General features: G+C 34.3%; 1 protein-coding gene across 5 annotated transcripts in view; it reads right to left on the bottom strand.

Annotated features, from left to right (window-relative positions):
- The window catches only part of TBC1D19 (TBC1 domain family member 19), a 145,217-nt gene that overhangs the window by 119,935 nt on the left and 2,790 nt on the right, over positions 1 to 22,492 (bottom strand). The gene's annotated exons all lie outside the window — the stretch shown is intronic.

The following is a 22,492-nucleotide window of genomic DNA, read 5'->3' on the forward strand; positions in this document are numbered from 1 at the left end:
CTGTGATAGTATACTGCAGTCTACTTAAAATATTAAAACTTGAAGCTTTTGAATAGTTAAAGTCTTCATCTAAGGCTTTTATTTTTATGAATACTTAACATCTATTTTTCTAACAGGAAAAATACTTAGATTTTATCAATTCATTCTCTTAGTATTATATTCAACATATATGGCACCTACACCTAATGACTAAAAACCTTCCTGCACCCATATAACTGGATCTTTGAACAATATCATCCTCTAGGATTGCTGCTCTGTAAGCCTGCATTTGTTGTACATATTTACAGAAAACACATAAAACTACTCGTTCACAAATGCTTATTAGTATCTCTTTCATCTTCAAGTGCATGCTTTCTATTTCACTGGTTTTTCACACTAATTTTTATCAAAAATAACAATTTCTCCAACTTAATATGCCTTTAATTACCTTCAAAGTGTTGGTATTTCATCACTTAGATCTTTCTATCAAGTTCTGGAAGCATATTTCTTAAGAAGGCATTTCTACTAGGATCTCTCATAAACATTTCAAATCTAAGAAATCAAAAATTGATCTTATCTTCCACTCACCATCTTTCTCATCCCCTTCTATTTTTAATCCTCATCCATGAAATTACTGTCTACCAAATCTTCCAAGTCAGAAAATTCAGTTATTCTCATTTCTACTCTAACTCTTCTAGGATTCAATCTCTTTCTGGGAAGATGGTATTGGTGGTAGTGAGGTTTTTTAAATCTACCTGATCTCCACATAAAAACAGACCAAGCAACTAGACAGCAAAACCAAAATCACATGGAAAATATTTACAACAAAACTTGTTGATAAGCTATTCCCCACAAGTGTAAAACACAAGCAGCTGGGAACAAACCAACAGCCACAACGGTATTAACATTTATACAAAAAAAGCAGAGGGGTGTCTGATGGATATGAAAAGAGAAGAACCCCAAAATAGCCAGGAAGTACTCACTGGACCATATGATGAGCTAATTTTAGAACAGTAGCTGACCCTGGAAGGGGTTTTGTCTAATCCAATATAAGAGATGAGGTCTAAAGACCCCTGAGCAACCTAGCATCTTTGAATTCTCGAAACTGACCAGCCAGGGCTCCATTTCTCTCTTTCTGAGGAGAAAATTTTGGTAGAGTAATAAAAATTGAGGACGTCAAGGAACCACCTTATTACCCTGAAAACTTGGTAAATAAATGAAAAGGCATTTATCTAGCCTGCCATTCCTATAGGAACTGTACCACTGGGTAACCAAATAATAGATAAAGGGAAATGTGTCTTTATAAAAGTATTCCAGCTAATAACTAAAACAGATATGATATAATTAGAATATCACCATATTGTAACCCCTAATCAATAAATTGTTTATTTATTGTATGAAGTTCCTCAAAAATGGAAAAATTTGAATTACTATATGATCCAGCAATTCCAATTCTGCATATATACTCATAAGAACTGAAAGTCGGAACTTGAACAGATATTTGTACACTCATAGTCATGGCAGCATTATTCACAATAGTTAAAATGTGGAATCAACCCAAGCATCCACAGATAAATGAATGGATAAAGAAAATGCAGTATGTACCTATAATGGAATACTATTCAGCCTTTAAAAAGGGAAGAAAATTCTGACACATCTATAACATGGATAAACCTTGAGGACGTTATGCTAAGTGAAATAAGCCAGTCACAAAAAGACAAATACTGTATGATTTCACTTATATGAGGTACATAGAACAGTCATATTCGTAGAGACAGAAAGTAGAATGGCAGTTGCCAGGGACTGTGAGGAGGAGGGAATGGGGAGTTATTGTTTAATGGGTACAGAGTTTCAGTTTGGGATGATGAAAAAGTTCTGGAGATGGATGATGATAATAGTTGCACAACAATGTGAATGTACTTAATGCCACTAAACTATACACTTAAAAATGGTTAAAATGGTAAATTTCATGTTTATTTTACCACAATAAAAATATTTGTTAACTCATTTTAAAATAACAATATAAACAATATATTAACCTAAGTACTTTGATTTAAAATAACTATTTTCAGAAACAAAAATTAGTGGGGAAAAAAGGCTTGTTTTACATTTTGCAAATCTCTTTGATGTTTGGATTAGAAGACAGCTGGATTCTTCAATCTGTTGTGATATTCCATCTATAGTACTAGGTTGTTTTGATTGATATATATGAAAATCAATGTCACACAGATATGCAACTGGAAAAGGGAAGGATATTTTAGTATCCATTTCAGACACTGTGGATATACTCCTTTGATAGTACACTAAAATTTGACAAGTAGTAGTGTCCTAAAGATTAGCTGCAATGCGGAATCTGAATATCAATAACGTTTTCGTATTTTATTACATACATATATATTGATCTACATTGCACTCTGAATCAATCCTCTGCCTATACTTGATTATGTAACATTATGTAGTGATCATTTCAAATATATTAACTAAGTGATGCAGTGGACACATTCCACTGAACAATATTAAAAAGTAATATTTGTTATTATCACCACCCATATCAGCAGAAAAGACTTTAAGTATTGGGAAGCCATCAAATTCACAGTGACTGATACAAATTTTCCAGAATCTGATTTTAATTTAAAGCTTGAATTTTATCACTGCCAACACATAATGGTTTCTTTGGAGTGATGAGCTCACTTTGCTCATTTTAGAGAAAATTTCTGCCAAATATCCAAGTCTGAATAAGTTTGTCAGTAGCTTACTCTTGTAAGTAAAGACACTGTTTCACTAAAAAAGAAGGAGAAAAGAAAAAAAAAAAAAAAAGAAAGAAAACAAGCCAGCAGTTCAGCTTCAGCCTGTAACTCCTGAAACTCAGTTAATTGCTGGAGTGCTTTTCCTCTAGATAATCATCTTATTTCAATATATAGTGGTAGTGCTTTATGTATATTTTCTGTTTCCTAAAACAGAATATTAAAAAAATGTATATTTAAGAAAAGAAATTCAATAAAATTGTTCACTGTTTCACTAAGTACACTCAAATGAAACTGGCTTTTTTTTTTTTTTTTTTTTTCAGAAACTGTGAATGTGTATAGTGAAGAATATAATGACTATTAGCACAGTTTGGTACCAGTTCCTTGATTTGTGCTAATACACCAGCACTTAAACCCACAGTCATTGCTTTTGTACCATCAGTGCAAATGTCAGCACAATTTTTTTTAAAAAGGTCTTTGTATCATATGGAATAGTTTTGACCTGAAAGGGTCTTAGACAAGGGTCCACAGACCACACTTTGAGAACCACTGTACTAGACTATAGGCTTCTAGAGGACACATGTCTTTCATCTCTGTATCCCAAGATCCAGCACAATAGCTGTCACATAGTCAGTACTTCAAAAACATGTTTTCAATGAATGCATTTGCACTAAAGATTTCTTAGACTTACAACTGCAAAACCCCATGGGGAACACAAGATGAATTAAGACCCTGTCCTTGTCATATGGAGTTTTAGTTCAGAAAGGAAGATAGCCAATAAAAAAACTAATTCACTATGAGAAAGAAAATATGTTAGTTACAACAGAGGTATCAACCATAGAGAAAGGAACAATTAACTCTAATTGAAGAAGCTGGAAAAGAGAAGCAGAGGAGTACAGGCTGAGCAAAAGTGTGGGAATGTTCTTATGCTCCTTCAGTCTGTGGAACAGCACAGTTGCAATAGAACACAGGAAGGAATAAAACGGAGGATGAAGTTGGAAAACTCCCCCATTCCTATCTATCCTGCTCACCAGTGCCTGACTACTGCTCCTAAAAACCACTTTCAAGTCTCCACCCTCCTCAAAAGACCTCAGTGACCCCTTTCCTGCCTACAAAATAAAAACAAACTCATTCTGGTATTTACACTCCTCTAAAAATCTTATCCCACCCAACTTATACAACTTATCTCTCTAGAAGTGCCTTACAACAGAACCTTCTGCTTAGACTTCTCGCTATTCCTACATTGGGAACTCACTCCTATCTTCCCATTTTGAGTGCCATCCAAGCACTCTCCAACTGCAGCTGTTTCCTTTCAGTATGGTTATACTCAAGTATATGCCTATTCATTTGCATTCTTCTTTCAATATTTAATTGAAAACCTACATGTCAGTTGCTGAATATAAAAAGAAAAACAAGGCATAGTCCTCTCTCATTCTTGAGAAAAAGAGGCTCAATTAAAACACGTTGGGAAAGTGGCCAAGATGGTGGAGTAGAAGGACCTTGAGCTCACCTACCCTTACGCGCACACTAAAATCACAACTAACTGCAGAACAACCATCGATGAAAAAGACTGAAACCTACCAGAAATGATCTTCCACAGCTAAAGACATAAAGAAGAAACCACAATGAGATGAGTAGGAGGGGTGGATTTGCGATATAATCAAATCCCAGACATCCTGGGTGGGTGACCCACAAACTGGAGAATAATTACATTGCAGAGGTTCTCCCACAGGAGTGAGCCCAACATCAGGCTCCCCAGTCTGAGTGTCCAGTACCAGGAAGAGACAGCCCCAGAACATTTGGCTTTGAAGGTCAGCAGGGCTTAACTGCTGTCCCCACAGGTGTGAGGGAATTAGAGACCTCACTCTTAAAAGACATACACAAAATCTCATATGTGCCAGGATGAAGGGCAAAAGCAGTAATTTCATAGAAGCCTGGGCCAGACCTACCTGCTGGTCTTGGAGAGTCTCCTGGGGAGGCAGTGGGGAGCTGTGGCTCACCCTGGAGACATACAATGGTGGTGGACATATTGGGGAGTATTTGTCTGTATAGACTCTCCAGGAGGCTGACATCTTGGGTCATTAGCACCAAGACCTGGCCCCACCCAACAACCTACAGGCTCCAGTACAGGGATGTCTCAGGCCAAACATCTAAATGGGTGGAGACACAGCTCCACCTTCCTGAGCCTATAGCCATTTCTAGACATGCCCCTACACATGGCCCTGCTTGCCAGCGAGCTAAGACCCAGCTCCACCTACCAGGGGGAAGACACCAGAAGCAAGAAAACTACAATCCCACAGCCTGTAGAAGAAGTCCACAAATGCAGGTCAGTCCCTACCCTGGGACCAGCAGACCCCAGGGAGAGAGGAGTGCACAGTTGGAATGCATAGAGCATCTCCTACAGAGGGCCACTTCTTCAAGGTCAATAAACATAATTAACCTACCACATACACTACAATACAAATAGCAATTTAGATAAAATGAGGTGGCAAGGGAATATGTTCCAGACGAAAGAACAAGATAAAAATCCCAGAAGAACTAAGTGATCTGGAGATAGGCAATCTACCCAAGAAAGAGTTCAGAGTAATGATGGTAAAGATGATCAAAGAACTTGGGAGGAGAATGGATTCACAGAGTAAGAAGACAGACATTTTTACCAGAGTTAGAAAACAGAATTGAAGAATATAATAACTGAAATGAAATACACTGGAAGGAATTAATAGTAGACTAAATAATGCAGAAGAATGGATCAGTGAGCTGGAAGACAGAGTAGTAGAAATCACTACCACAGAACAGAAAAAAGAAAAAAGAATGAAAAGAAATAAAAACAGTTTGAAACCTCTGGGAAAATATCAAGCATACTAATAGGCATCTCAGAAGGAGAAGAGAGAGAGTAGGGGCCTGAGAAAACATTTGAAGAGATAATAGCTGAAAACTTCCCTAACCTGAGAAAGGAAACAGTCATCCAAGTCCGGAAAGTGCAAAGAGTCCTATACAGGATTAACCCAAAGAGGAACATACCAAGATTCACTGTAATCAAAATGACAAAAATTAAAGAGAGACTATTAAAAGCAACAAGGTAAAAGCAACAAATAACATACAAGGAAACTCCCATAAGGTAATCAGCTGATTTTTCAGCAGGAAACTCTGCAGACCAGAAGGGAGTGGTACAATATATTTAAAGTGATAAAAGGGAAAAACCTACAACCAAGAATACTCTACTCAGCAGGCCCTCATTCAGATTTGAGGGAGAAATCAAAAGCTTGCAAGCAAAAGCTAAAATAATTCAGCACACCAAAGCACTTTACAAAAATTGCTAAAGGAACTTCTCTACACAGAAAAGAAAAGGCCACAACCTGAAACAAAAAAATTATGAAATGGAAAAGCTCATCAGTAAAGGTAGGGAATCATCCACACACAAACTAGTCAGGAGGTTAAAAGACAAAAGTAGTTAAAATCATTTGTATCCACAATAAGCACTTAAGGGATATATAAAACAATTAGAGGTAAAGTATGACATCAAAAACAGTAAATGTGATCAGAGGAAACTACAAATGCAGGGTATTTAAAATATATTTGAAATTAAGAGATCAACAACTTAAAACAATCACTTATACATATTGACTGCTTTACCAAAACTTCATGGTAACAACAAACTGAAAAGCTATAATACATTTACACACAAAGGAGAAAAAAGGAGTTCAAACATAACACTAAAGATAGTTTTCAAATCACAAGAGAACAAAATAATAAAGGTGAAAAATATCCACAAAAACAAATCCAAAACAATTAACAAAATGGCAATAAGAACATACACATTGATAATTACCTTAAATGTAAATGGACTAAATGCTGCAATCAAAAGCACAGACTGACTGAATGGATACAAAAATAAGATCCATATATATGCTGCCTACAAGAAACTCACTTCAGGTCTGAAGACACATACAAACTGAAAGTGAGGGGATGAATAAAGTTATTCCAAGCAAATGGAAACCAAAAGAAAGCCAGAGTTGCAATACTTATATCAGACAAAATAGACTTCAAAATAAAGACTGTTACAAGGAACAAAGAAAGACACTACATTATGATTAAGGGATCAATCCAAGAAGAAGATATAACAATTGTACATATAGTTCACCTAGCATGAGAGCACCTCAATATAAAAGGCAAATATTAACAGACATAAAAAAGAAATTGGAATTATCCCAGTAATAGTTGGGGGGCTTTAACACCACACTTACATCAATGCAGATGATCTGGACAGAAAATCAATAAGCAAACAAAGGCCTTAAATGACACATTAGACCAGATAGACTTAATTGATATTTATAGAGCATTCCATCCAAAAGCAGCAGAATACACATTCTTTTCAAGTACACATGGAACATTCTCTGGGATAGACCACATGCTGGGCCACAAAGCAAGCCTCAATAAATTTAAGAAAATTGAAATCATATCAAACATCTTTTCTGACCATAATGCTATAACATTAGAAATAAACTACAAAAGCAATTTTTAAAAACTGCAAAAACACGAACAGGTGGAGGCTAAACAATATGTTACTAAACAACCAATGGACCACTGAAGAAATCAATAAGGAAATGAAAAAATATCTAGAGACAAATAAAAACAAAAACAAGAAGATCCAAAACCTATGGGACACAACAAAATCAGTTTTAAGAGGGAAGTTGATAGTGATACAAGCTTACCTCAAGATATAAGACAAATCTCAAATAAACAACCTAACCTTACACCTAAAGCAGCTAGAGAAAGAAGAACAAACAAAATCCAAAGTTAGCAGAAGAAAAGAAATCATAAAGATCAGAGCAGAAATAAATGAAATAGAGACTAAAATAAAATAGAAAAGATCAATGAAACTAAAAGCCGGTTCTTTGAAAACATAAACAAAATTGATTGAAACCTTTTGACAGACTCATCAAGAAAAAAAGGGAGATGGCCTAAATCAATAAAATCAGAAATGAAAAAGGAAGTTACAATCAACACTACCAAAATACAAAGGAACATAAGAGACTACTATGAGCAACTATATGCCAATAAAATGGACAACCTAGAAGAAATGGACAAATTCTTAAAAAGATACAATCTTCCAAGACTGAATCAGAAAGAAATGTAAAATATGAACAGACCAATTACCACTGCTGAAATTGAATCACTAAAGACTTCCAACAAACAAAAGTCTAGGAACAGATGGCTTCACAGCTGAATTCTACCAAACATTCAGAGAGTTAACACCTATCCTGAAACTAATCCAAAAATTGTAGAGGAAGGAATGCTTCTGAACTCAATCCATGAGGCCATTACCCTGATATGAAGGCCAGACAAAGATATCACAAAAAAAGAAAATTACAGTCACCAACCCCACCCACCCCATCCTATCTTGAGAATCACTGTTGTGAACCAGTGTTCTTGACAATTCACAGATCTCTGTGACAACTCAAAACTCATCTATGATGAACACAGATGCAAAAATCCTCAACAAAATACTAGCAACTCCAACTCCAACAAGACATTACGAGGATCATATACATAATCAAGTGAGAATTATCCCAGGGATGCAAGAATTTTTTAATATCTTCAAATCAATCAAGGTGATACACCAAATTAAAAACTGAAAGATAAAAACCATATGATCCTTTCAACAGAGACAGAAAAAGCTTTTCATAAAATTCAACAATCATTTATAATAAAAACTCTTCAGAAAGTGGGCACAGAGGGAACACACCTGAAAATAATAAAGGCCATATATGACAAACCTATGGCTAATATCATACTCAACAGTGAAAAGCTAAAAGCATTCCTTTTAAGATCAGGAATAAGACAAGAATGCCCACTCTCACCACTTCTATTCAACATAGTTTTGGAAGTCCTAGCCATAGCAATCAAAGAAGAAAAATAAACAAAAGGAATTCAAACTGCAAAGGAAGTAAAACTGTCACTGTTTGCAGATGACATGATAAATACTAAAGACACCACCAGAAAACTACTAAATCTCATTATTGAATTTGGTAAAGTTGTAGGGTACAAAATCAATATAGAAATCTGTTGCATTTCTATACACTAACAAAATATCAGAAAGAAAAATTAAGGAAACAATCCCAGTTACCATTTCATCAACAACAATAAAATACCTAGAAATGAATCCACCTAAGGAGGCAAAAGATCTACACTCAGAAAACAGTAAGATGCTGACTAAAGAAATTGAAGATGACACAAACAGGTGGAAAGATATACACTGTTCTTGGATTGGAAGAAGCAATATTGTTAAAATGACCATAATACTCAAGGCAATCTACAGGTTTAATGTAATCTATCAAATTACCAATGGCATTTTTCATAGAACTAGAACAAAAATTTTTTAATTTGTATGAAAAACACAAAAGACCCCGAATAGCCAAAACAATCTTGAGAAAGAACAGAGCTGGAGGAATCATGTGCCCGGAATTTAAACTATACTACAAAGCTATGATAATCAAAACAGTATGGTACCAGCACATAAACAGACACATAGATTAATGGAACAGGATAGAGAGCCCAGAAATAAACCCACACACTTATGGTCAGTTAATCTACAACAAAGGAGACAAGAATATACAACAGAGAAAAGACAGTCTCTTCAATAAGTTGGCGCTGGGAAAACTGGACAGCTATATGTAAAAGAATGAAATTAGAACATTCTCTAACACCATATATAAAAATAAACTCAAAATGGATTAAAGACCTAAATGTAAGCTTGGACATTATAAAACTCCTAAGGGAAAACATAAGCAGAACACTCTTTGACATAAATCGCAGCAATATTTTTTGGATCTTTCTTCTACAGTAATGGAAACTTATGCAAAAATAAATAAATAGGATCTAATTAAACTTAAGAGCTTTTGCACAGTAAAGGAATAATAAACAAAATGAAAAGACAACCTATTGAATGGGAAAAAATATCTGCAAATAATATGACCCACAAGCAATTATTATCCAACATATATAAACAGCTCATACAACTCAACATCAAAAAAAAAAAAGAAAAGAAAAGAAAAGAAAAAAACCAACCAACCCAATTAAAAAATGGGCAGAAGACCTAAATAGACATTTCTCCAAAGAAGGCATACAGATGGCCATCAGGCACATGAAAATATGCTCAACATCACTAATTATTAGAGAAATGCAAATCAAAACTACAAGGAGGTGTCACCTCACACCAGTCAGAATGGCCACCATCAAAAAGTCTACAAATAATAAATGCTGGATAGGGTGTGGAGAAAAGGGAACCCTCCTATACTGCTGGTGGCAATATAAATTGGTACAGCCACTATGGTAAACAGAATGGAAGCTCCTTAAAAAACTAAAAATAGAGTTACCATGTGTTCCAGCAATCCCCACTCCTGGGCATGTATCTGGAAAAAATGAAAACTAATTCAAAAAGATACATGCACCTCAATGTTCACAACAGCACTATTTACAAGAGCCAAGACATAGAAGCAACCTAAATGTCCACTGACAGATGAATGGATAAAGCAGATGTGGTATATATATAATGGAATATTACTCAGCCATAAAAAATGAAATAACGCCAATTGCAGCAATATGGATGGACCTAGAAATTATGCTAAGAGAAAGACAAATGTCATACGATATCACTTATATGTGGAATCCAAAGAAATGATACAAATGAATTTGTTTACAAAACAGAAATAGACTCACCAACATAGAGAACAAACTTATGGTTACCAAAGGGGAAGTTGCAGAGGGGGATAAATTAGTAATTGAGGATTAACATATACACACTACTATATATAAAACAGATAAACAATAAGGACCTACTTATAGCACAAAGAATTATATTCAATATCTTGTAATAACCTATAATGGGAAAGAATCTGAAAAAGAATATGTATGTATAACTGAATCACTCTACTGTATACCTGAAACATTGTAAATCAACTCTACTTCAATAAATTTTTTTAAAATGTTGAATTGGGTATGTCCATTTCTTCCTAATATTTTTGTTTCCTTCTAAAACTGTAGATCAGATTTGTTTCTGTAACTGTAGCAGTCCCAGTGGACATACACTGTAGCCAGAAATGAGTTTAGTTTCAAATTGGAAATGTTGGCTCTGTGCAAGCTGACCACGCCTTATAACCAATCTGTGTCATATAATTCGAGCTCTACTCTGGTTCCTCTCACCTGAGGATGGATCCCTCACTGGTTTTCGTCTGATGACACCGCCAAGTTGATCCACTTCTCTGTCAGCACTGGCTGTCTTACACTCCTTACTCCACATCTTTACTTCCTTAGCCTCCCTCACAATATACTTTATGCCTGAAACATTAGTAATCAGTCTTTTCCCTCTCATTTCAACATGGCCTTATCTAATTCAAGAACCCTACATTACCTTCTCTAAGCAACTTAGTACAGAAATAAAACATGAGGAGATATACTTACTTATACACAGCAAACCCACATTTCTACAGTTATCTAATCCCTCAAGCACACAAATTCTGTGGGGACAAGAAGTTCCTTATTTCGTAATCCTGTACATTATAATTCATCTCTACACTGTCTTACTTTCCAAGATGAAAGGACATGAAAAAAGCCTAGGCAGATATTGGTAAAGATGAAACCACTCTCTGGTTAACAGCAAACACAAAGAGTCACTGAATTATTAATTTATGTATCAACTGCAGCAGTTCCATATGGAGCTTCCTCTAATATATGCCAAATCCCACCCTAGAGAGAAGAAAAAGACAGAAGATAGTAAGCTCTAATCATGGCACAGGACTTTAAATACTAATATATGTCCTACTCATCCATGCCTAATAGAAAATATAATTAGAATCTATTTAAGTAAACATATTTAATTTTCATTTCCCTAAAATAAATAATAAATAAATGCCAGATTCTTCGCTCATTTTTATGATCTCTAAATTCTCTATTCATGGTACATATTTCTGATAATGATGAATAAAAACAAACAATATTTGAGATATGATTTCCTAACTTTTTTAGTAAGGAACACTAGCATTGTAATGCTCTGTGGTTCTAGACTCATGACAACATCCTATCAGCTATATTATTCCTTCTCTCTTCAAAGCCTATCTTCTTTCAGGTTCCTTCCTTTCACAATTCTATTATTTATAATAACAATGTGAGCAACAAGACTTACCAAGCACTTAATGGAATGCAAATAACATTTGAGGTCTTACACAACATCCATTTTAAACACAAATAATGTGTGATACAAAATAACAATGTTAATCTGGTGCTAGACATCAAATTTGGAATTAGGTTATCTCTCTAATGTCTAGAGGATGAGTTAGCAAATTCAGTTTTAAGATGTAGGCTGTCTTTGTAATTTAAGAAAACTCAGCAATCAAACAACATAACCTTTTTTCCAGAAACACAAAATTCCGTGTTATTATACTAAGATCTTAAACAATTAAACTTCAATTTATAAAAAGATACATTAAAATAAAATCACTGTTTAATACTAAAAGAGAAGAGCTAGTGGCAGGGGAAAAATCTGAAAATCATTCATATTTGGCTTTGAAAATATTCTATGTGATTTTATTTTTCTAATTAAGTTGGGCCAACACGGCTCTAGCACTTTCTGAACATGCTTGGACAAAATGAAGGCAGTGTAGAAAATGCTGGTGTCAGGAAAAATGCCCTACTGATTAAATTTTTAAAGTCATGTAACAAACAGGCAATTGTTTAAAAGTATATTATCAAAGCTGATTGTAAGGTTGCTTTTAAGAGTTAGATGATTTCTATTAAATGTCTGAGCTACTGGATATAAACTAAAGCAAAGTTGTTACTACATATTTTTCAACCCAAGACTGTATTAGTTTTAAATGATTTATAATTATATTTTTAAAAATATGAATCTATAATATTATATATCTTTTATTTTATTTATCTTAAGAATCAGCCTAATACATGTTTTTGAGTTTCCCATGTAACTATCTCCTTTCCCTGCCTTTATTTTTCCTTCCCTGCTCTATTTTTTATTACAGCAAGGCAATTAACTGCCTGAGGTTATATGTATAGATACATAATCATTTATTTGAAATTCCAAAGTTTTCTTCATAACTGAATTGGTGGCAAAATCTGTCCTGACTTGTACTCATTTGTTGGCAAAAATCTGATCTGATCTGAATTGATATGAGACTATTTATAGCCCTTATTTATCACACTTAGTGTTAAAATTCATACATTTTGCTGCATAAATATTAATATGTTTAATTACAAGGTAATATAAGATAATGGTAGAGATACTAAATAACATACAAAATATGCATGAATTTCTAGAATTTGAAAAATCTGAATTCCAAAACATATCTGCCCCTAGGTTTTGGATAAGGGATTGTGGACCTGTATTTATTTGTAACACTATGATCGCTCCATGAGGGGAGAACTTTATTTTTATTCATTGTTGTATCCCCTGGCCTGGAACTGTGCCTGACACATAGTAAATACTCAATAAACACTTATTGAATAATCAAATAAATAATTACATTGAATTAATACAAGTAGAGTTCAAAACAAAAAGGAACAAAAATATTTCTTCAAGGCAGTCATCTCCAAATAAAGTTATATTTTATATAGGTCTTGAATCTCTTACTTGCAATTCTAAAATACAAAAAGCTTTGAAAACAGTTTTCTCATTACTGTTTTCTTTCTGGAACTTCAGGCTATCTTATAAAATTGAGAAATAGTTATTAACTTATTAGATTACAAATCAGAATAAAAAGAAATATTTAAAAGAAAAACATTTTTAAAGAAAAGCAGAGTCCCACATCAAACTTTGAATTCCTTAAGGTAAGAATGCTTTTAGAAAACTTTTATCACTAGCAAAGTGTCTAGCACATAGTTGGTACTCAATATATATATATTGTTAGAATGAACATTAAAAAAGAAGAATTGAGATTTATTCCATTTAATAAAGACATGCTGAGCACCTTTCTCATGCCAGTCATTATGCTAGGTGTAGAAGACAGTAGACCAAGACAGACACAGTCTTTTCCTGCCTTCATGAAACTCAGATTTAGTGGGGAAGGCAAACATTTAAATAATACAAAAGCTAAAGTTCCAGGTACTATGGATCACCAAAAAAGGAGTACCTAAATTAAACTGGGAGGTTACTGAAGACCTATAAAACTTAGACAGTCATGGCTGAAGGGTAGAGGGTGAAGAACAGTGCTATCAAGCTTTTAGGCCTAATTAAGGACTTTATACATTTTTCTAAGGGCAATGAGAAGCACTGAAGGGTTTTTAACAAAGGAGTGATACCTCATTCCAACTTTTAAAGAACACTCAGGCTTCTATTTACTGAGCACTTACTATGTGCCAGGCATATTATCTTGTTCAATCCTCACAAAACAGGCCCTGTATTTCCAAGTTGTATGGAGGAGCTGGTGGCTGGTCAGTATCCCTATGTAGAAAAAACAGTAGAGCCAAACAAACAAGCAAACAAAAATCCAATCATCTGAGGACAGAAGAGGGTTGCTGAGAGAACAAGAACTGGAGTGAACAGAAAGGGAAAAATCCTGTGAGACAAACTGCCTTCTGCAGCCACGTTTTCCCTGGGATCGTTATTCTGAGCATGAACAGAAAACCAAGAATCAGGTCAAACCCAGTACGAAGCCTGATGGAGGGCTCATAGGATGGATAGAGAAATAAGCAGAGCTTTGGCAGAGACTTAAGATCTTATGCACATGGCCAGTTTTCTCAAGCAATTCTTTAAACACTAGAACTCTGTGGGGTGGAAGACTAAAAACCTAACCAGAAAACCTGTGAAAAAAGTTTTTTAGCAGTCTGACAAGAAGAACGTTAGCGTTCAGGACCCAAGAGAGAAAATGATCCTTAGAATTTATCAAATTATTTGTTGAAAACTTAGGAGAGCCAGGAAAGAACCATTCGAAGAGCAAGCCTGAAAGTAAAACTCAGCCTCAACCCAGCACACTCCTAACTGGATTAATGGAATCAGTCACAAGACTATCTGCCCAGCAGAGAGGAGGGTAAACCCTCAATAAAGAAAGGTATCAGCAAATCTCAAACTCCCAACATACATGTATGGCTGAAACACTATACTGTACACCAGAAATTGACACAACATTGTAAACTGACAATACTTCAATTAAAACATAAATTTTAAAAATCCAAAGGGGGAAAAAAACGAAAGATATCAGAAGGAGGCATTACAATTTTTCAGACTCAATGGCATCAAATAAAAATTAATAGGCATGCCAACAGACAAAATCAGACGAACAAAATCTAAGAGAAAATAACATAAAATAACCATAGACAGAGATCCATATGTGATCCAGATATTAGTGTTAACTGACAAAGACTTTAAAATAATTATGAGTTATATTTTTTAAAAGAGAAAAACTGGACAAAGTAGATGAAAAGCAGATAATTTTACCTGAGAATTGGAATCAATAAAAGACAACTATCTGGAAATTTTAGAACTGAAAAATACACTAAATGTAAATAAGAATTCATTAGATGGATTTAACAAGAGATGTAAAATAGCATAAAACAAGATTAGTGAATTGAAAGCAAATCAAAAGAAAATAACCAAATTGAAGCACAAAGGAAAAAAATAATACAAAATAAAAAGAATACTAGAGATCAGTGGAACTCAGTGAAATATATAACATGAATAAATTGGAGCCTCAGAAAGAAAGGAGAGAGAAAAATGTGGCAGAACAAATATTTGAACAGATAATGACCAAGGATTTCCAAAACTGGAGAAAGATATCAATCCCAGATTTAAGAAGCCCCTGAAACTCAAACCAGAATAAATTAATATTTATAATTATTAGTAATATATAATATTATTATATATTATTGATAATTAATAAATTATTGTTATTATTCAAGGAACAATAACAACACACCAAGGTACATCTTAACAAGACTGCTAAAAAGCAAAGACAAAAAGAAAATGTTAAAACAGCCAGGGTGAGGGTTGGGGACACACCTTAAATGGGTAATAAAAAGCCTAATGGCTGACTTCATGACAGAAAACAAAGAAGCCAAAAGACAATGAAATGTCTGTCTCAACATGCTAAAAAAAAAAAAAAAAAAAAAAAATTACTGCCAACTTTGAAATCTGTATGCAGAAAAAAAATCCTTCAAAAGTAAAGATGAAATAAAGACATCATCAGACAAATAAAACTGAGGAGCTTGTCACCAGGAAACCTGTACTAAAAGAAATAACAAAAAAGAGCTTATAGTAGAAGAAGAATAATCCAAAGGTAAATGTGGAAATGTAGGATGAGAAACAAAAAGGATAAAATTTGGTTAAAAACAAGTAAGTGTTGACTAAATACTGATGCTTCAAAACAATAATAGCAATGTCTTGTGGAATTTAAAATAAAATGCATGACAAAAAAAACAGAAGAAAAGAGGTGTAAATAAGTAAAGTGTTCTAAGTTCTAGCATTACATTATAGGGAAATTGTAAAAGTAATAATTTGTACAAGACTATAATTAATCAATAATAAATGCTATAACCTCTAATAATAGGTACTTAAAGAACAATAAAACGATGTGTAACTATCACATTAATGGAGGTGAAATTAGAACAACAAATATATTTGAATAATATTTGAATAATCAAAAAGAAAGCCAGAAAAGAGAGAAAATAGTATATGAGGCAAATGTATCAAATTTAAAATAACAAATATTAAGACCAAAAATATAAAACCCAATATATTGGCAAATTCATTAAATGTAAATATACTTAATAATAAAATTAAAATATTTGTCAGCCTGGATTTTAAAAACAACTATATGATGTTGATGCAGAAAGGTTGAAAATGAAAGTATGGAAGAAATCATACCATGCAAACACTAACCAAAAAAAAAAAAAAGGTTATCAATATACTAACATCAGACAAAATAGACTTTAGGGCAAGAAACTTATTAGAGATAATGAAGAACATTTCATAATGATTAAGGGGCTAATCCATCAGGAAGATATCACAATATAAATCTGTATACAACCAATAAAATAGCCTTAAAATTAAAAAATAAAATAATTGAGAGCATTAAAAGAAACAGACAAATACATAACCATGGTGGGAGATTTAAATATATTTCTTTGAATAGCTGGTAAAAAGCAGAAAAAAGTTCAATAAGATTATAGAAAAACTGAAAGGCATAATTGACACCTGGACCTTAGTGGCTTATATAGATAACCTGATCCAACAGTGACAATATACACATTCCTTACAAGTACAAGAGGAACAGGAAGCAAAATTGACTATATACTGGACTGTAAAGCAAGCCTCAACACATTTTTAAAAATTTAATCAGTCAGAGAATGTTCTCTGACAACAGACTTTAAGCTGGAAATCAATAACAATGACAGGATACAATACATAGAAAATCCTAAAGACACACCAGAAAACTACTAAAGCTCATCAATGAATTCAGTGAAGTTGCAGGATACAAAATTCACATAGAAATCTGTTGCATTTCTATACACTAACAGCAAAATATCAGAAAGAAAAATTAAGGAAACTATCCCAGTTACCATCACATCAAAAAGAATAAAATTCCTAGAAATAAATCTACCTAAGGAGGCAAAAAATCTATACTCAGAAAACTCAGAAGACACTGATGAAAGAAATTGAAGACGACAAAAACAGATGGAAAGATATACTATGTTCTTGGATTGGAAGAATCAATATTGTTAAAATGACCATACTACCCAAGGCAATCTACAGATTCAATGCAATCTCTATCAAATTACCAATGGCATTTTTCACAGAACTGGAATAAAAAACTTTTAAATTTGTATGAAACACAAAAGACCCCAAATAGCCAAAACAATCTTGAGAAAGAAAAATGGAACTGGAGGAATCATGCTCCTTGACTTCAGACTGTACTAAAAAGCTACAGTGTCACAAAAACAGAGAGATCACTGGAACAGGATAGAGAGCCCAGAAGTAAACCCACACACTTATCATGGTCAATTAATCTACAACAAAGGACACAAGAATATACAACAGAAAAAAGACAGTCTCTTCAATAAGTGGTGCTGGGAAAAGTACACAGCTACACATAAAAGAATGAAATTAGAACATTCTCTAATACCATATACAAAAATAAACTCAAAATGGATTAAAGACCTAAATGTAAGCCTAGATACTATAACTTCTAGAGGAAAACAGGCAGAACACTCTTTGATGTAAGTCACAGCAATATTTTTTTGGATCCCTCTCCTAAAGTAGAGAAAATAAAAGCAAAAATAAACAAACATGATCTAATTAAACTTAGAAGCTTTTGCACAGCAAAGGAAACCATAAACAAAATGTAAAGACAACCTACTGAATGGGAGAAGATATTTGCAAATGATATGACCGATAAAGGATTAATATCCAACATATGCAAATAGTTTATACAACTCAACATCAAAAAAACAAACAACCCAATCAAAAAATGGGCAGAAGAACTGAACAGACATTTTTCCAAAGAGGACATACAGATGGTCAATAGGCACATGAAAAGATGCTCAACATCGCTAATCCTCCGAGAAATGCAAATCAGAATCACAGTGAGATAACACCTCACACCTGTCAGAATGACTATCCTCAAAAAGAACACAAACGTTGGTGAGGATGTGGAGAAAAGGGAACCCTTGTACACTGTTGGTGGAAGTGTAAATTGGTGCAGTCACTGTGGAAAACAGTATGGAGGTTTCTCAAAAATCTAAAAATGGAACTACTACCTGACCCAGCAATTCCACTCCTGGGCATATATCTGGAAGAAAAAACAAAAAAAAAAAAAACAAAAAACAAGGACACTAATTAAAAACAGCAGCATTATTTACAATCACCAAGATAGGAAGCAACCTAAAAGTTCATCAACAAATGAATGGATAAAGATGTGGGTGTGTTTGTGTGTGTGTGTGTGTATGTGTGAGTGTGTATGGTGTACTACTCAGCCATAAAAAGAATGAAATTTTGCCATTTGCTGCAACATGCATGGACTTGTAGAGCATTATGCTAAATGAAATAAGTCAGACAGAGAACGATAATTACAGTATGATATCACTTATATGTGAAATGTAAGAAATAAAACAAACTAGTGAATATAACAAAATAGAAAGACTCACAGATATAGAAAACAAACCAGTGATCACCAGTAGGGATGGGAAGGGAGGAGGGGCAATACAGGGGTAGGAGACTAAAAGGTACAAACTCAAACTATTAGGTATAAAATAAGCTACAAGGATATACTGTACAACATGGTGAATATAGCCAATGGTTTATAATAACTATAAATGGAGTATAACCTTTAAAAATTGTGAATCACTATATTGTATATCTTTAATTTATATAATATTGTACAGCAACTATACTTCAAAAAAAGTACAAAAAAGAAGCAAATATCTCAACTGTTTGGAAATTAAGCAATGTACTTCAGGATAACCCTTGGGCCAAATTTTTAAAATGACAAAAAAAAGTTACAGAATGTTTTAAACAAAAGGACAGTAAAATTATGACTCACTAAAACAGTGGAATGTAGTTAAAGTAATGCTTAGGGGAAAAAATCATAACCTTAAATATATATTTTAGAAAAGAAAAAAGTCTTGAAAACTATGATCTAAGCTTCTATCTCAAGAAACTAAAAAAAAAGAAAAGAACAGCAAATCAATCCCCAAGAAAGTAGGAGAAAATTAGTAATAAAGATATGATCCAAAATTAAGAGAAAATCAGCAAAGCCAAAATTGGTTCTTTGATGAGATTAGTAAAATTGATAAACCTACAGCAAAACTGTTTCAAAGTATATATGCACACAAATTTTCATTATCAGAAATTGTGATAGACTTTTCATACATTAAAAAGAAAGAAAAGTTCATTATAAACAACTTTAAGCCAATAATTTATATCATTTAAATGAAATAAACAAATTCTTTGAAAAACACAACTTACCAAAACTGACAATAGAAGATACAGAAAATCTGAATACTTCTATATCTATTAAAATTGAATTTCTTCCTTAAAATCTTACCAACACAATATTGAAGGACAAAGTTGGAGGACTGACAACTTCAACTTATTATAAAGCTACCAAAATCAAGACAGTGCGTAATGCTGAAAAAATAGACAAACAGATGAATAGAATCCAGGAATCAGGTTCCTTGGTATTTACCCAAATTCGTTGAAAATTTATGTCAATACAAAAATCTACCCATAATGTTTACAGTAGTCTTATTTATAACTGTCAAACTTGGAAGCAACCAAGATGTCCTTCAATAGGTAGGTGGATGCATAAACAAACTGATACATTCACACAATAAATACTATTCAGAGAGAAAAAGGCTATCAAGACACAAAAAGACATACAGTAAATACAGATTGCTACGTGAAAGAAGCCACTTTGTAAATGCTACATACTGTATGATTCCAATTATACCACATTCTTAAAGGCAAAACTACAGTCAGTAAAAAACCAAGTGGTTGCCAGGGGCTTGGGAGAAGGGGGAGGGATGAGTAGGTGGGGCACAGAGGATTTTTAGGGCAGTGAAACTATTGTGTAAGATACTGGAATAGTAGATACACGGTATTATACATTTGTAAAAACCCACAGAACCCACATACAGGATTCAACACAAGGGCAAATCCTAATGTAAACTGTGGACTTTATCTAATAATAATGTATTGATATTGATTAGCTCACCAATAGTAACAAATGTACCACACTAATAAATGCAAGATGTTAATAATATGGGAAATTGTGTGTAAGGAGAGAGGATGTATGGGAACTCTGTACCTTCTGCTCAATTTTTCTGGAAGCCTAAAACCATTCTAAAAAATAGTCAACCAATTTGAAACAAAACAAAACAAAAAAACTTTCCCAAAAGAAAATCTGAGACACAGGCTTCAATGGAGAATTCTTCCCAACATTTAAGAAAGAAATAACACACTCTCATAACACTCTTGCAGCAAACAGAAGAGAAACAAAGAGGGAACACTTTCCTACAATTTTATCAGGCCAGGGTAACCTTGATATAAAACTTGTCAAAGACATTACAAGAAAGAAAAATTACAGACCAATCTTGTCCACAGACATAAATGCAATCCTTCAACACTTATAACCGGAGTTCTGCTAATGCATAGGATGTGGAAAGCCATAACAAGAGATGTCACTTCCACCTTAACAATAAGAAAAGCTATATAATCTACAAAATCATAACTTTTGAACCCATCAGAAAAATGAGGTTTTAAGACAATTGAGTGAACTAAATTCCAAAGAGTAACAAGCCCCTCCAAAGAGATGGGATTCCAAACTACTTCATGCTTGGCAAAGCACAGAAAGAAAAGAAAGCAACCATACCAGCAAGAAGGAAGAAATCAGCTAACATTATAAGTCCCTTATGGACTAGCTGTGGGCTAGCATGTCAGTTTAGAAACACTGGGAGCTCAAAACACAAGGGGAATTCATACTCGCTTGCGTGCTCTTTTCCATGGGTCTCCACCAGGTGCCCACACAAAATACTGGCGGCAGAGCAGGGAACTGCAGAGAGCCCCTTTCTGTGGCACAGGTGTGCAAGAGAGGATAGGTTACCATTACAAAACAAGCATACAACAGTGCCACCTTGCCCAAACTCTCCTCCCATTTGAGGAAAAGGCCTTAAACCTCTAGGGGAGGCAACAATTCATTGCTTCTGGGGGTGAGACAGATGCAAAAACTGTCTTCCTCATGGAAAGGTAAGAAAACTCTCGCAGGCCCAGAATCTTACACCAGTATAAAGTAGAGGCAAACCAGCACTAGGGAGGGGCAGGAGTCTCTCCTTCACCAGTCACCTGCCACAAGGCAGAGTCTGGCTGCCAAAAGCAGAAGAGAAATGAGCACTGTCAAAGACCCATCCCCAGCGCACCTGGGCTAAGACAGGACCAGGAAAACAGAATGCCTGTACCTACAGCGAACTTTAAGACTGAGTAACAACAGACGACTGCTGAGGAAGGGATCAGAGGATGCAGAGAGACTTCCCTCTGTTGCACAGGCGAGCAGAGACAAAGGAAAGCTGAGGACATAGTAGAAACACTGAGAAAAACCCTCAGTACCCCAGGGAGTTATTGGGGCCTGCAGAATTCTTTGTGGCCCCATGAAGTTACAGGAACCCACTGAATTTGAAGCCTGTGGCACACTGAAGCTAATGACAGCAATAACAAAACTCAAGCCTAACTTGACTCTTGGCTGTACTGACTGAAGCCTCCACACTCAGTAGGGTTGTAGAACTCTTGAACAAAACTGTCTGTCTACTTGACCTAACTGACATGTGTGGAACAGCAACAGCAGAATGCTCACGCTTTTCAAGTGCACATGGAACATTTAACAAGATAAATAACCTGAATGGCCTTGCACATGTTTTTTAAGTGAAACTTTTTATTTAATACGTTCCCACAGAGAATACTGCAAGCCCCAATAACATTAGTGGGAATTCTACCAAACATTTAAGGAAGAAATAATATTAATTCTACACACATTCTTCCAGAAAATAGGAGCCAGAGGAACACTTCTCAACTTAATTTAAGAGATCAGCATTACCTGATATAAACCTAAACAAAGATATTAAAGTAAAACTGTAAATTAATATCCTTTATAAAAATATAAAATCTTCAACAAAATATTAGCTAATTGAATCAAGAATTATAGAAGGACAATGCATCATAACCAAGTGGAATTCATCTCAGGAATGCAAAACTGGTTCAACATTCAAATCAATCAGTA

The sequence above is a fragment of the Camelus bactrianus genome, chromosome 2 (genome assembly GCF_048773025.1).
Source record: "Camelus bactrianus isolate YW-2024 breed Bactrian camel chromosome 2, ASM4877302v1, whole genome shotgun sequence".
NCBI classification, from domain to species: Eukaryota; Metazoa; Chordata; class Mammalia; order Artiodactyla; family Camelidae; genus Camelus; species Camelus bactrianus.